Source organism: Euprymna scolopes, chromosome 14 (genome assembly GCF_053919585.1).
Source record: "Euprymna scolopes isolate OS-2025 chromosome 14, ASM5391958v1, whole genome shotgun sequence".
NCBI lineage: Eukaryota > Metazoa > Mollusca > Cephalopoda > Sepiida > Sepiolidae > Euprymna > Euprymna scolopes.
The window spans coordinates 53986495-53998952 of record NC_136495.1 but is presented as its reverse complement, the minus strand read 5'-3'; the positions used below and the strand labels follow the sequence as shown (position 1 = coordinate 53998952).

Genomic DNA, 12458 nt, shown 5'->3' with positions numbered 1-12458 from the left:
TATTGCTTAAAATATAGCAGTATTAAGAATTTTTTTTAAAAAATTCAATTTATAATCAATTCTTAATGCTGCAATATTTTAAGTTATAAACTTATTCTTTTTTTACTGGAATGTCTTGTCCTCCCCCCAGATTTAACAACTCGTCCTTTACTTTTCCTTGTTCAAGCTTAACCATTTTACTTTTCATGCTCGCATTTTTCTATTGTAAAACGTAAGCGGATAGCAAGCAAAGAAATGTTGATAAGGCGATGCGAGTGATCTCCCTTGAATGTCACTTGCTGTCTCACTTCTTCCTGGTGATGTTTTGTCAATCTTACAAAAACTTTGTTGTTTTTTTTTTGTCCTCTTATTATTGAGTCCTTCCGAAACAACTGGTGAAAAGTAGGTAAGTTTAACTTATTTATTTTTCTTTCATTAACAGTTAAAATTATAATTCATTTGTTTATTTGTCAGTAAAAAAAAACAAAACAAAACAAAAAACAACATTTTAATGCGGTATTAATTTTTTTTTTTTTTTTTTACTAGATGAATTTTTGTTGAACTTATCAAGTGTTTATGTGTTCTGTATTTTTTTTTTTTCTCAATCGAATTCTGTTACTATTACCGACATAAATTATTTAAAAGGAACTATAGCCCGAAACAATTCATTTTGGATTACTATTCATCTACTATTTGCGTAAAAGAATTTTATTTATTTAATAAAAGTTGTCGTAAATATCGATTATAAGCGAAGCAGCTATCTTTTATTAGTAGTCAGTAAGGTAAACAAAAATGGATGCTTTCTTAGAATCGATATTTAATTTTCAAAGTTTAGAACTTATTCCATAGACATTTTTATTTTAATCTACTGCTAAAAATAAATCGTTTTTGGTACTTAGGCAGAATACGAACCATGTAGTTTTTAGATGTGATTTTTAAATTGATTTTTAATTTTAAAATAACTTTTTTTTTTCGTGTTGATAATGAGTTTTTAAATGTTATTGTTTCAGTGCGGTTCGTATTCTGCATAAGTACTCATTAAATTTCAAATAAATAAAAAATTGCACATAACCCCGCTCTATGATTATAACCGCATTAAAGAGATTTGGGTACTTATGCACTGCAGAATACGAGCCGTGCTGAAATAATAATATTCAGGAATCCATTCTTAACATGGGGAGAAGGTTGGGGGTTTGTATTACTGTACACAGATTCGAAAAAGTTGTCAAAAAACAAATATATAACAAATAAATCTTATCAAAGGCAATATAAGTTACTTTTCTACCTAACTGGATATGTTTTTAGTGTTTTTATTTAATGTAACATGTTTATTCAGCTCGAAAAACACAGTGTTTACCGATGTATTTGAAAATTTAAAACGGCGCCCGCCCGACTCTCTCTTTGACACTAAGTTTGGGAAAAGGAGTTAAAAATAAAGAAAAAAAAATAGACAAAATATTGTTAGAAACTCCATCAATGTATACCGATTTTTTTTTTATCGCCTTAACCCCCGTGACATAGGCTGACATATATTTGGTTGGGTGTCAACAGTATTTTTTCTATTTTTTTTTATTTTTTTTTAACTCCTTTTCCCAAACTTTTTCGAATCTGTGTACAGTAATACAAATCCAAAATCCTATCTAAAAAAATAAAAAGGGTGCTATCCGCGCTATTTTTTAAATCGTATTTCCAAGTTTAATTAAAGTTTTATGTTTTTTTTTTATTCAATTGTAAGGTTAAAGCACAGAATAGGTACAAAACACCCTCCCCTCCTCATGTTAAGAATGGCTTTTTAAATAATAACGTTATTATTTCAGTACGAATCAATAAGTGCATCATGAGTACCATAAAAAGATAGCGCGGTCTGTATTCTGCATAAGTATAATTTAATGTTTTCCGAACTTCCGCAATCTTTAAATTTTTTATTTTTTTTATTTTGTCGATTACTTTTCCATAAAAAGTATATCCAATGTAGAGAGAGAAAGAGAGAAATAATTGTTATTAAAATAATTGTTATTTAAGAAAAGTTTTTTATGAGTATTTTTTGTTTATTCGTGGGGAAACATCTTTTAAAATGCGATTTTTATTTTTAGCGAAGTCGAACTTACTTAGAATTTGTTTTCAGTGTTCGATTTAGCAGAAAAAGCATAAAAACGAAAAAAAGGGGTACAAATTTCAAATATATAACAAACAAATGTTACTTAAGGCAAGATAAGTTACTCTGCTACCTACATGGATAAGTTTTGTACGTTTTAACGTATTTTAAAGTTCTTATTCGGTCCGAAAAAAAGTAGTGTTGAGTTGGTAAGTTAAACCGATAACATGATAGACAAGAACATACCGTCTCGAAATCTTGATATTGGCACTAAACTTGGAAAATAAACAAAATACTGATAGGAATTCATCCAGTAAGCGTCACCGTGACACATTTGTACGTGTAGGATTTATTCTGAACTAATTAACCAATCGTAATTTTTTAACATACGCTTAAAGGTGATTTATGTGGGCTATATTTAGTTTGATTTAGTTTTATGAAATAGTGCAGAAATTTCATTTCATATCCGTTTCCACACTCCTTTTCACATCGCTCCCTCCCTTTTTTATCGCTTCTTTCCCCGTCCCTTTTTTATCGCTTCTTTCCCCGTCCCTTTTTTATCGCTTCTTTCCCCGTCCCTTTTTTATCGCTTCTTTCCCCGTCCCTTTTTTTATAGCTTTACCTCATCCTTTTTTTTATCACTTTACCCCGTCCCCTTTTTTATCACTTTACCCCGTCCCTTTTTTTATCACTTTACCTCGTCCCTTTTTTTATCACTTCTCCCCGTCCCTTTTTTTATCACTTCTCCCCGTCCCTTTTTTTTTATCACTTCTCCCCGTCCCTTTTTTTTTATCACTTCTCCCCGTCCCTTTTTTTTATCACTTCTCCCCGTCCCTTTTTTTTATCACTTCTCCCCGTCCCTTTTTTTTATCACTTCTCCCCGTCCCTTTTTTTATCACTTCTCCCCGTCCCTTTTTTTTATCACTTCTCCCCGTCCCTTTTTTTTATCACTTCTCCCCGTCCCTTTTTTTTATCACTTCTCCCCGTCCCTTTTTTTTATCACTTCTCCCCGTCCCTTTTTTTTATCACTTCTCCCCGTCCCTTTTTTTTTATCACTTCTCCCCGTCCCTTTTTTTTATCACTTCTCCCCGTCCCTTTTTTTTATCACTTCTCCCCGTCCCTTTTTTTTATCACTTCTCCCCGTCCCTTTTTTTTATCACTTTACCCCGTCCCTTTTTTTATCACTTTACCTCGTCCCTTTTTTATCGCCTTGACCCTCGTCCCTTTTTTTATCGCCTTAACCCTCGTCCCTTTTTTTATCGCCTTAACCCTCGTCCCTTTTTTTATCGCCTTAACCCTCGTCCCTTTTTTATCGCCTTAACCCTCGTCCCTTTTTTATCGCCTTAACCCTCGTCCCTTTTTTATCGCCTTAACCCTCGTCCCTTTTTTATCGCCTTAACCCCCGTTCCTTCAATGCTTTACCCCTCTGCCTCTTAATATCAGTTCCCCCCCCCGTGACTTATTGCTTTACCCCCGCCCTCTTTTCTCGTTGCTTTCGCCCCCCCGCCCCGCTTTCTCGTCGCTTTCGCCCCCTTCCACTCGCCCCCTTTTCTCATCTCTTTCGCCCCCTTCCACTCGCCCCCTTTTCTCATCTCTTTCGCCCCTTCCACGCGCCCCCTTTTCTCATCTCTTTCGCCCCCTCCCACTCGCCCCCTTTTCCCATCACTTTCGCCCCCTCCCACTCACCCCCTTTTCCCATCACTTTCGCCCTCTTCCACTCGCCCCCTTTTCCTATCACTTTCGACCCCCTCCCACTCGCCCCCTTTTCTCATCACTTTCGACCCCCTCCCACTCGCCCCCTTTTCTCATCACTTTCGACCCCCCCCCGCCGTCTTTCTAGTTGCTTGGGCCCTTCTCCGGCCCTTCTTCCCATTCTCGTCGCTTTGGCCCTCCCTTCCACTCTCCTTCCTTTCTCGTGGCGTTGGCCCCTCCCGCCCTCCTCCTTTTCCTTTTTTTTTTAGCTTTGCCTCTCCACCTCTTTCTCTATTATCCCTTTGCCCCCTCCCCCCGCCCCTTGTCCTCGCTATCTAAAGTAGTGAATTGTTCTTTCTTTCTTAAAGTTTGCTTTGGGACTTGTTTATATATTGCATTTAAAAAAAATTTTTTAATGAATTCATTAATAGTAACAAAAAAATAGTTGTTAGACACACACATGAGACATGGCCACAAAATTTTATTTATATAGAGATGATTCATTTTGTTTTCAGGGTTTTACCACTGTCTTGACTCTCTCTCTCTTATCAATTTAGACAACTGTAATTGTGCTGAGAGTCATAATTGACACTTAACCTAAAGTTAATTTTCTTTCTTACTAATTATAAATAATTGGAAAGGGATTTTGAAAGTCAATACATGTATATAAAATTAAGTCTGTCACATTTTTCAAGATAGACCTCTATTGTAATGCATCTCGTAAAATAATATTTGATTCTGCTTAGCCAATTTTTATTCATTATTATACCCTGTTCCTTGCAATAAAATAAAAGTGTACTTCGTTTCGGCTTTAAATAAATATTCTGGTTTAAAAGTTTAAAATTTAGACATTTTTCATTAATGGTGTCGTGGGGGCCTGTTGTCCGGGGACAATTGACCCAACAACCAACAAGATAGACACAGGCAAAAAGTAAACAGCACAAAGGCAAAGCAGGATGACACACACAGGTTGTTTGGTTAAAGATGAGGGTTCGCCTTTTATTTGCAAAGGAAACAAAAAATCGTATGACGTGGATGCTGGTCGCCGGGAAGATCGCACGTCACTGGAGGCTAAGGTCTGGAACAGGTACTCTAGACGTAGGGTTGTTCAGGGTTGCTCACTGGGTCTAGAATGGTCGGCTGCACGTTTAGGCCATCTGGAACGGATGGTGAACACTGAGAATGGAGGGGTCAGTGTTAAGGAACGGTCGACACTGAGAATGGAGGGGTCAGTGTTAACGGACGGTCAGTAGGGAGCCAGGTGCGAGCAAAGTTGCACGCTGGATGGGCGAGGTGCAGGAAAGCTGCTGGAGGAAGCTGGAGGCACCAAGGGCTGGAAAGCTGCTGGAGGCACCAAGGGCTGGAAAGCTGCTGGAGCAAGCTGGGAGGCACCAAGGGCTGGAAAGCTGCAGGAGTGAGCTGGAGGCGCTGAAGCGAGCTGGGAGCGCTGGAGACTGGAAGTGAAGTTCGCTGCTGGTGGGTCTAAGGAGGCAAGTGCGGTTTGAACTGCTGCTGCTGGAATCCTTCAGCGCTAGTGAATTCGGTTGATGTTACTGGTAGCATCAGTCGTTGCTCCCCGAGCGAGTTGCCCTGACTTGGCCAAAACTAGCTGTATTCATTTGGCCAGTGTAATGTTAGTGAGGTCGCTCCCAATGAAACAAACGAACGACTCTAATTAATTCTAGAACGAAATTTATGCAATCAAAAGTAGATTGTAAGTTTGTTGATTCCATTTAAATTAATTTCGTCTAAAAGGTAAAAAGTCAATTGCCTGTTTTATTGGTGTTTTGTTGATATATGTTCACGCGCTTCACTCGTGTTTGGCCAAACGCTTCACTCGTGTTTGGCCGAACACTTCACTCGTGTTTGGCCGGTAAGGGAAAGAACGGGGGCGAAGAAGGAAGAAAAAAAAAATGGAGGCAGTGATTTTGAAACCGCAACAATGGCATAGAAGTAAATACCAGCTTACGTCACTCATAAAAGAAAACATTGTTGCTCTATGTTAGCTATCAGATAAACAATTACACTTGCGCTAAATATTGTCCTATTAATTTCTACATTTATTTCACTAACATAACTAATGTTTAGGGATTGAAACAACTATTTAGATTATTTTACTGTAATTATCTAAGCTGCAGACGTCTTTTGCAAACCGTACCTTTATTTTTTCTGGATACAGCACAATCATGTTGACATACTAGTTCCTACTAGATCACCGAAGTTAAGCAACAATGAGGCTGGCCAGTACCAGATGGGTGGCCATTTAGGAAGACTAGGCGCTGTATGCACGCGCCGAGTCATAAGAAATTTCCAGGTTGGTATCTGGAAGCACATTAATTCACTGGGAGAGATGCACCCTTAGTCTTAGTTAAGACATGCATCTAGGAGAAGGTAACTCTGATGACGTTGGCAGCAGGACGTTGAATGGCTATGGAGGAGGATGAATCTCTAGGAGAAGTTCTATGGTATTAAGAGTTATGTTATTCAACTGCAGCTATGCGGATAATCTAAGGACAATGGATAAGTGTAAACAGGCGAGTCAGATGCCACTGCGCTGGGGAAGGTAATGGCAACCCACACCATGTATTCTGCAAAGTTCAAATCGTGATGTTTTCAGAGGAATCGGACCAACAATGGACCGAAGCCTATGGAAGACACTGACCATGATTTCATCTATGGCATGAAAATGCCACGATACAAGATAGATATAGAGATATTTATTTCTAGTCATAATGCAAATAATGTAAGCGAGATAACTCGAAATTTTGGTTTTAATTTAAATGTTGAGACGTTACCTGCTTTATATGAGCATCTCTTTTTCTGCCTCTTTATTAATAACATCATATGTGACTTGCACATTATTATTAAAAATTAAAACTACGTGAATCATGGGCACAGCTATTCATATTATTTGGATTCATCGAACTACTGTTCTACACTTGAGTGTGATTTTCACGTTTCAGTCGATGTAACCTCTGACCTTCTTCAGTTGTATCTTTTCAAACTCAGGACTGTTTTTGTCGAACTCGAGAATTTGGACGGAATTTCGAGCGGAACCCTTTATTTACTTCATGGGGGTGGTATGCTCTTATTCCATTGGCCATGACTGGATAGAGGTCCTAAGTACTTTGCAGTTGTATTTTTCGGTCGCCCACACTGAGGATTGAACCTTAAACCTTCAGGAGAATATCACTTTTTACAATTGATTTTTCCAAGTACTCTACTCGCTGCACCACGGGTCCTTGCGGGCACGAAACATTGTGAAAATCACACTCAAGATGTGAATAGTAGTCCGATGAATCCAAATAATATGAATAACCAATCCTCATCTCAAAAATTCAGAAACGTCATGAGCACAGATAGTTTAAATTTTTGTTACATTTTTTTCATGAGAAAAGAAGTGATATTATACTCTTTTTAGGCGAGTGCATTTTTAAACATCATAGAAAAATGTGTAAAATAATGATTAAAGAAAAACAAAAAACATTAGAGATGTTTTCTCTTTGATGTATGCATTGTGTAATTTTGGATTAGAATTTCTAAGTTAAGGATCCAATACAGCGTAGATTTTTTTTGTAATAAACGTTAATTTATTCAAAAATTAAAAACAACTAGTTTTCCACGATATGGAATCAGTTAATGATTTTTTTTTCTTTTCTCATAACATGGTATCAGAAGAAAATCAAGTCTGTGTGGCCTTAAACTTCTAAAGATTCCAGTCAGTAAGATCGCATGTAGCTCGTGTGACATGGATTTTTTCTTTTCTTTTTGTAAGCTAACTGTTGTATACATTTGAATTAGAATTTGTAAGAAGATGAATTGGAAAAAAAAAAAAAAAAAAGAATCATTAATTAAAACATTTTTGCTTACGAATTCTAATTTAAACAAATATAGTTTTAACTTTAGAAAAGATGTTCACTAACCCTGCAACCCCTCTCCCACAAAAGAGACGTTGCGAGCCTATCCTTGTTTTATCGTTATTTTCATGGCAGGTGCTCGTCTGAACTCCAATCCCTGGTCCCCCCTCGCCAATCTTTCACGAAAAACACCCGTCTAGCTGAATCCACTGTGAAAAATTTCCCCCACTCTATATCTGTGCCTAAATCAAAACGCGGATTTCATGAACAAAGCTTCTTTCTTAGAACTGCACGCCTGTGGAACTCTGTTCCGTCTGCCTGCTTCCCACTGGACTACAACTTGGATGTCTTCAAGTCTAATGTTAACAAATTCCTAATGAACCGCCCCCTTAAGTAAACACTTCATCAAATCTCCTCACTAACGTAATGTACTTGCAATAACCCTTATCCCTGAGTGGCTTCCGGGCCTTGATAAGTGGTGATCTCTGTGTAAAAAAAAAAAAAAAAAAAAAAAAAAACATAGAATGATAACCCACTTCCGGACCAGGTAATGTAGAAAAGATTGGTAACTATTTAGTAGGTAGAGCAGTAATCCTGATCATTTTGAAAGTTTTTTTTTAGTGTTTTTTATATAACCTGAAAATGACAAAAAACATGCCTTTCATAATCCCCAATGTTAAAATCCACATGGTAGTTGGAAATGCTGTGTATGCATTTTTGGGGTTAACAAAAAAAAAAAAAAAAAAAAAGACAACAAAAAACAATTCTCATATCAAAAAAATTTCTTAAACATTTTTTGTAATTAACTAAAAAAGATAGCATTTCAATTTTATTTTTCACTGGAAAAAAAAAAAAAAACGTAGCTTGGAACTTGATTTTTTTTTTTTTTCTTATATTCCAAATATTTTCTTGGACATTTTGGCTCAATTGTAGTATAGGGATCATTAGAATATCCTGCCTAATTTGCTTGGTTTTCTTAAAAGTTCTTTGTACTAGTTCTTGCTGTGATAGAAGGATCCAATTGAAGCTGAACCTTCTTTCTGATCTTCCAAATCATATCCAGGTGAGTAGAGAAGGGGGGGAAAAAATCTGAAATTAGTATGAATGTCTTAATGGGGGCCGTGGACACCTAGGTTAATTTCCAAACCTAAGGAATTTTAAACGAGAAACAAAAAATCTAGCCCTATACTCATGAATTGTTCGAAAGTATGGCAATATTAACACTTTCGGAGAGAGCAGAAAGGGAGGCGAAGCAAAGAAAGACAAAACATAAGAGAAAGAGAAAAACAGTGTTCGACTGAGCTTCAATCTATGGTCCCCCCTCGCAAAACTTTCACAAGAAACACTCGTCTAGCTGTAAACACTATCAATAATTCCCCCCACTCTTTATCTGTGCCTAAACCTAAACGTAGATTCCATGAACAAAGCTTCTTTCTTAGAACTGCACGCCTGTGGAATTGTCTTCCGTTTTCCTGCTTTCCGGCTGACTTCAATATGGTTGTGTTCAAGTCTAACGTAAATAAGTTCTTGATGAGCCGTTCCATATAAGTTATCAAATTTACCAAATTTTCATTACTAATGATTACTATATTGTCCAATTTCTACTGTACACGCTTTGACCCTTATCCTTGAGTGGCCTCTTGGCCTTGATAATGTGGTGATGCCTATGTAAAAAAAAAAAAAAAAAAAAACAGGAAAGAAAGAAATAAGGATTTTAGATAGAAGAACCAAATATTTCAGTTTGGTGAAACGCCTTTCATCGAAATGATGATAGACTAGAGAAAGACTAATGACGTCCCTTCTGTACAGATATAGAGATCATCCTCCCATGAGATTGTGAAGTTAATTTTGTGTTCTGTCATGGCAAAAAAGAGTGCCGAGCAGCACCTCTCTTAGATATAGCAATAGTATCCATCTTAGAATCTATCTGATTCTTATATGGCGAGAGAATTGCATCAGCTCTCTTGTACTTTCTGGAGTGGTAGAATGATTCAACCAACTTTCCAGTGACCTTAGCAACAGTAAGTCTTTCACTTCAAATCTAGAATGAAAGTCAGTCCTTGGAAACAAAGAGTTTCCTCAAGGATACCACCTATTCATTGAACTGAGCTGAACAAGTATCTGGGTATTAGTAGGAAAGGAGATAAGCTTAGTTTTATGTGTTATAAGTAACAAATTACTTTTTCCCATTGCTCCAGGTTGAAAGAGGGGAAATCAGCAAGATCTTGATCAACAATACTCTTCTTCTTTTATATTCATACTTTTACACCATTTGTTCGATTTTCTTTTTCTTTCTTTCTCACTTGATCCTTTCTTTTTTGCTGTTTTTCTCTTTTTTGCTGTTTTTCTCTTTTTTGCTGTTTTTCTCTTTTTTGCTGTTTTTCTCTTTTTTGCTGTTTTTCTCTTTTTTGCCGTTTTTCTCTTTTTGATTTTTTTTCTCTTTTTTTTTCTTTTTTGCTGTTTTTTTTTCTTTTTTGCTGTTTTTTTTTCTTTTTTGCTGTTTTTTTTCTTCTTTTTTGCTGTTTTTTTTTCTTTTTTGCTGTTTTTTTTCTTTTTTGCTGTTTTTTTTTCTTTTTTGCTGTTTTTTTTCTTTTTTGCTGTTTTTTTTGCTGTTTTTTATTTTTTGCTATTTTTCTTTTTTTGCTGTTTTTTTTGCTGTATTTTTCTTTTTTGCTGTTTTTCTTTTTTGCTGTTTTTTTCTTTTTTGCTGTTTATTTTTCTTTTTTGCTGTTTATTTTTCTTTTTTGCTGTTTATTTTTCTTTTTTGCTGTTTATTTTTCTTTTTTGCTGTTTATTTTTCTTTTTTGCTGTTTATTTTTCTTTTTTGCTGTTTATTTTTCTTTTTTGCTGTTTATTTTTCTTTTTTGCTGTTTTTTTCTTTTTTTCCTGTTTTTTTTTCTTTCTTTTTTCCTGTTTTTTTTTCTTTTTTCCTGTTTCTTTTCTTTTTTTCCTGTTTTTTTTTTCTTTTTTTCCTGTTTTTTTCTTTTTTTCCTGTTTTTTTTTCTTTTTTTCCTGTTTTTTTCTTTTTTTCCTGTTTTTTTTCTTTCTTTTTTTCCTGTTTTTTTTCTTTCTTTTTTTCCTGTTTTTTTTCTTTCTTTTTTTCCTGTTTTTTTTTCTTTCTTTTTTTCCTGTTTTTTTTCTTTCTTTTTTTCCTGTTTTTTTTTTCTTTTTTTTTTCTTTTTTCCTGGTTTTCTCTTTCTCTTATGTTTTGTTTTGCTTTACTTCACTTCCCTTCCTGTTCTCTCTGAAAATGTTAATATACTTTCGAACACTTCATGAGTATAGGGGATAGATTTTTGTTTCTGTCTCGTTTTAAAATCACTAAGTTTGGAAATTAACCTGGGTGTCCACGGCTCCCATTAAGACATTCATACTGATTTCAGATTTTTTTTCCCCTTCTCTACTCACCTGGATATGATTTGGAAGATCAGAAAGAAGGTTCAGCTTCAATTCGATCCTTCAGTGTTGATATGATGTGCATCAAGAACTACTTTTATTGGAAAGCTAATTTTTCTTTAATATCGTGGAAAGTCACGTAAATATGGAAGTGAAGTTTATTTTTTTTTTGTTAGATATTGAACGTTATCCGTCTTACCTAATTTTATTATTAGGTCAGAACATTGCTTTACTCATGCCAATATGATTTCAGAGTTTTGCTCATTGTTATAAGAGGCAGTAGTGCGAAACGAGTGATACTTTTCATTTTTTTTTCTTTTACTAACAGTATAAACAACGCCTAATAATGAGGTATTATAAACCAGCCTAGAGTTTACTGTGTGAAAATGAGTAAATTAAAGTGAAAATCTCTTCAATTTTAACTTTAATAACTCATTTATTTATTTATTTTTTTTTTGTTATTTTCACAAAATTTTATCTTTTCTCTTTATAAATGTAGGATTATTTTTGTTTGAAAATCAAATTATACGGTCCCATCAATTTTAACAACCAACATTCCTTACATTTCATTGTAATTTTAATGCATCTAATAGTTACAATCTAAAATAGATGAGTACAAAAAGTGATATTCGTTTTATTTAAAGAATTTTTTTTATTTTAGTTCCTTTCTCCACATTAATAAACGACCTTGATGTCTAACTCTGCCCTAGGAACGATATTTATAGAAAATAAGACGATCATAATTCCCCAAAAGTATTCTTGCATAAAATTGTTATGTACTCGTCTATATCATGCACCTTAAATAATTATCTACGAGTCCACTTGTCTGTCTCCATCTAATTGTGTGTGTGTGTGTGTATACTAGCCTGGGTGCCCGGCGTTGCCCAGGTGTTTGCAGGTGTGTGTTGAGCAAAAAAAAAGGTCATAGTAGGCAGGCAGGCAGGCAGGCCTCGAACCCATACCATGAAGGAGGAAAAGAACGTGAAAAAAAAAAAAAAATGTGATGTCTTTGACGTTGTGTCCATCGCCAAACCGGAAGTAGTGAAAGTTTGAATTAAGGCTAATCAATCGAAAAGAGAGGATGACTTTCGAACATATTGATGAAAAAAAGCAACCACTCTTTGTAGAAAAGTGTCTGATCTCATGAAAATCTGTCGCCTCTGTTGAAAGTTTTAGGCAGACATACATAAATTTAAACAGACAGGTGAGATTTATATAATAGATTAGTGGCCACAGAGATGAGAATAGAAGATGGCTTGCAGGATACTGCATACAAATGTAGGCAAATTTGGGCATATTTGATTGGTTTCAGAATTGTGTGGACGAATTTGTAAAGGACCATGCCGTCACATGTGAAAATAAATAAATATATATATATATACATTTTTTTTCTGGCGTTCTCTCTGCCTTGTGTAGCAACACTAACCTCAACCAAAATA

General features: G+C 35.4%; 1 protein-coding gene across 5 annotated transcripts in view; it reads left to right on the top strand.

The window, feature by feature from the left end:
• Nucleotides 1-204: 204 nt before the first annotated feature.
• LOC145293016 (transmembrane channel-like protein 5) overlaps nucleotides 205-12458 on the top strand; it is a 120822-nt gene continuing 108568 nt past the window's right edge. For 3 of the 5 annotated variants that reach the window (XR_013869641.1, XM_080139292.1, XM_080139295.1), the window contains exon 1: nucleotides 205-385. The gene's annotated coding sequence lies outside the window, so the exon portion shown is untranslated. Of the gene's footprint in view, nucleotides 386-7446; nucleotides 7489-12458 lie in introns of those variants that run through there. The other 2 variants (XM_080139293.1, XM_080139294.1) reach the window with 2 other exon arrangements.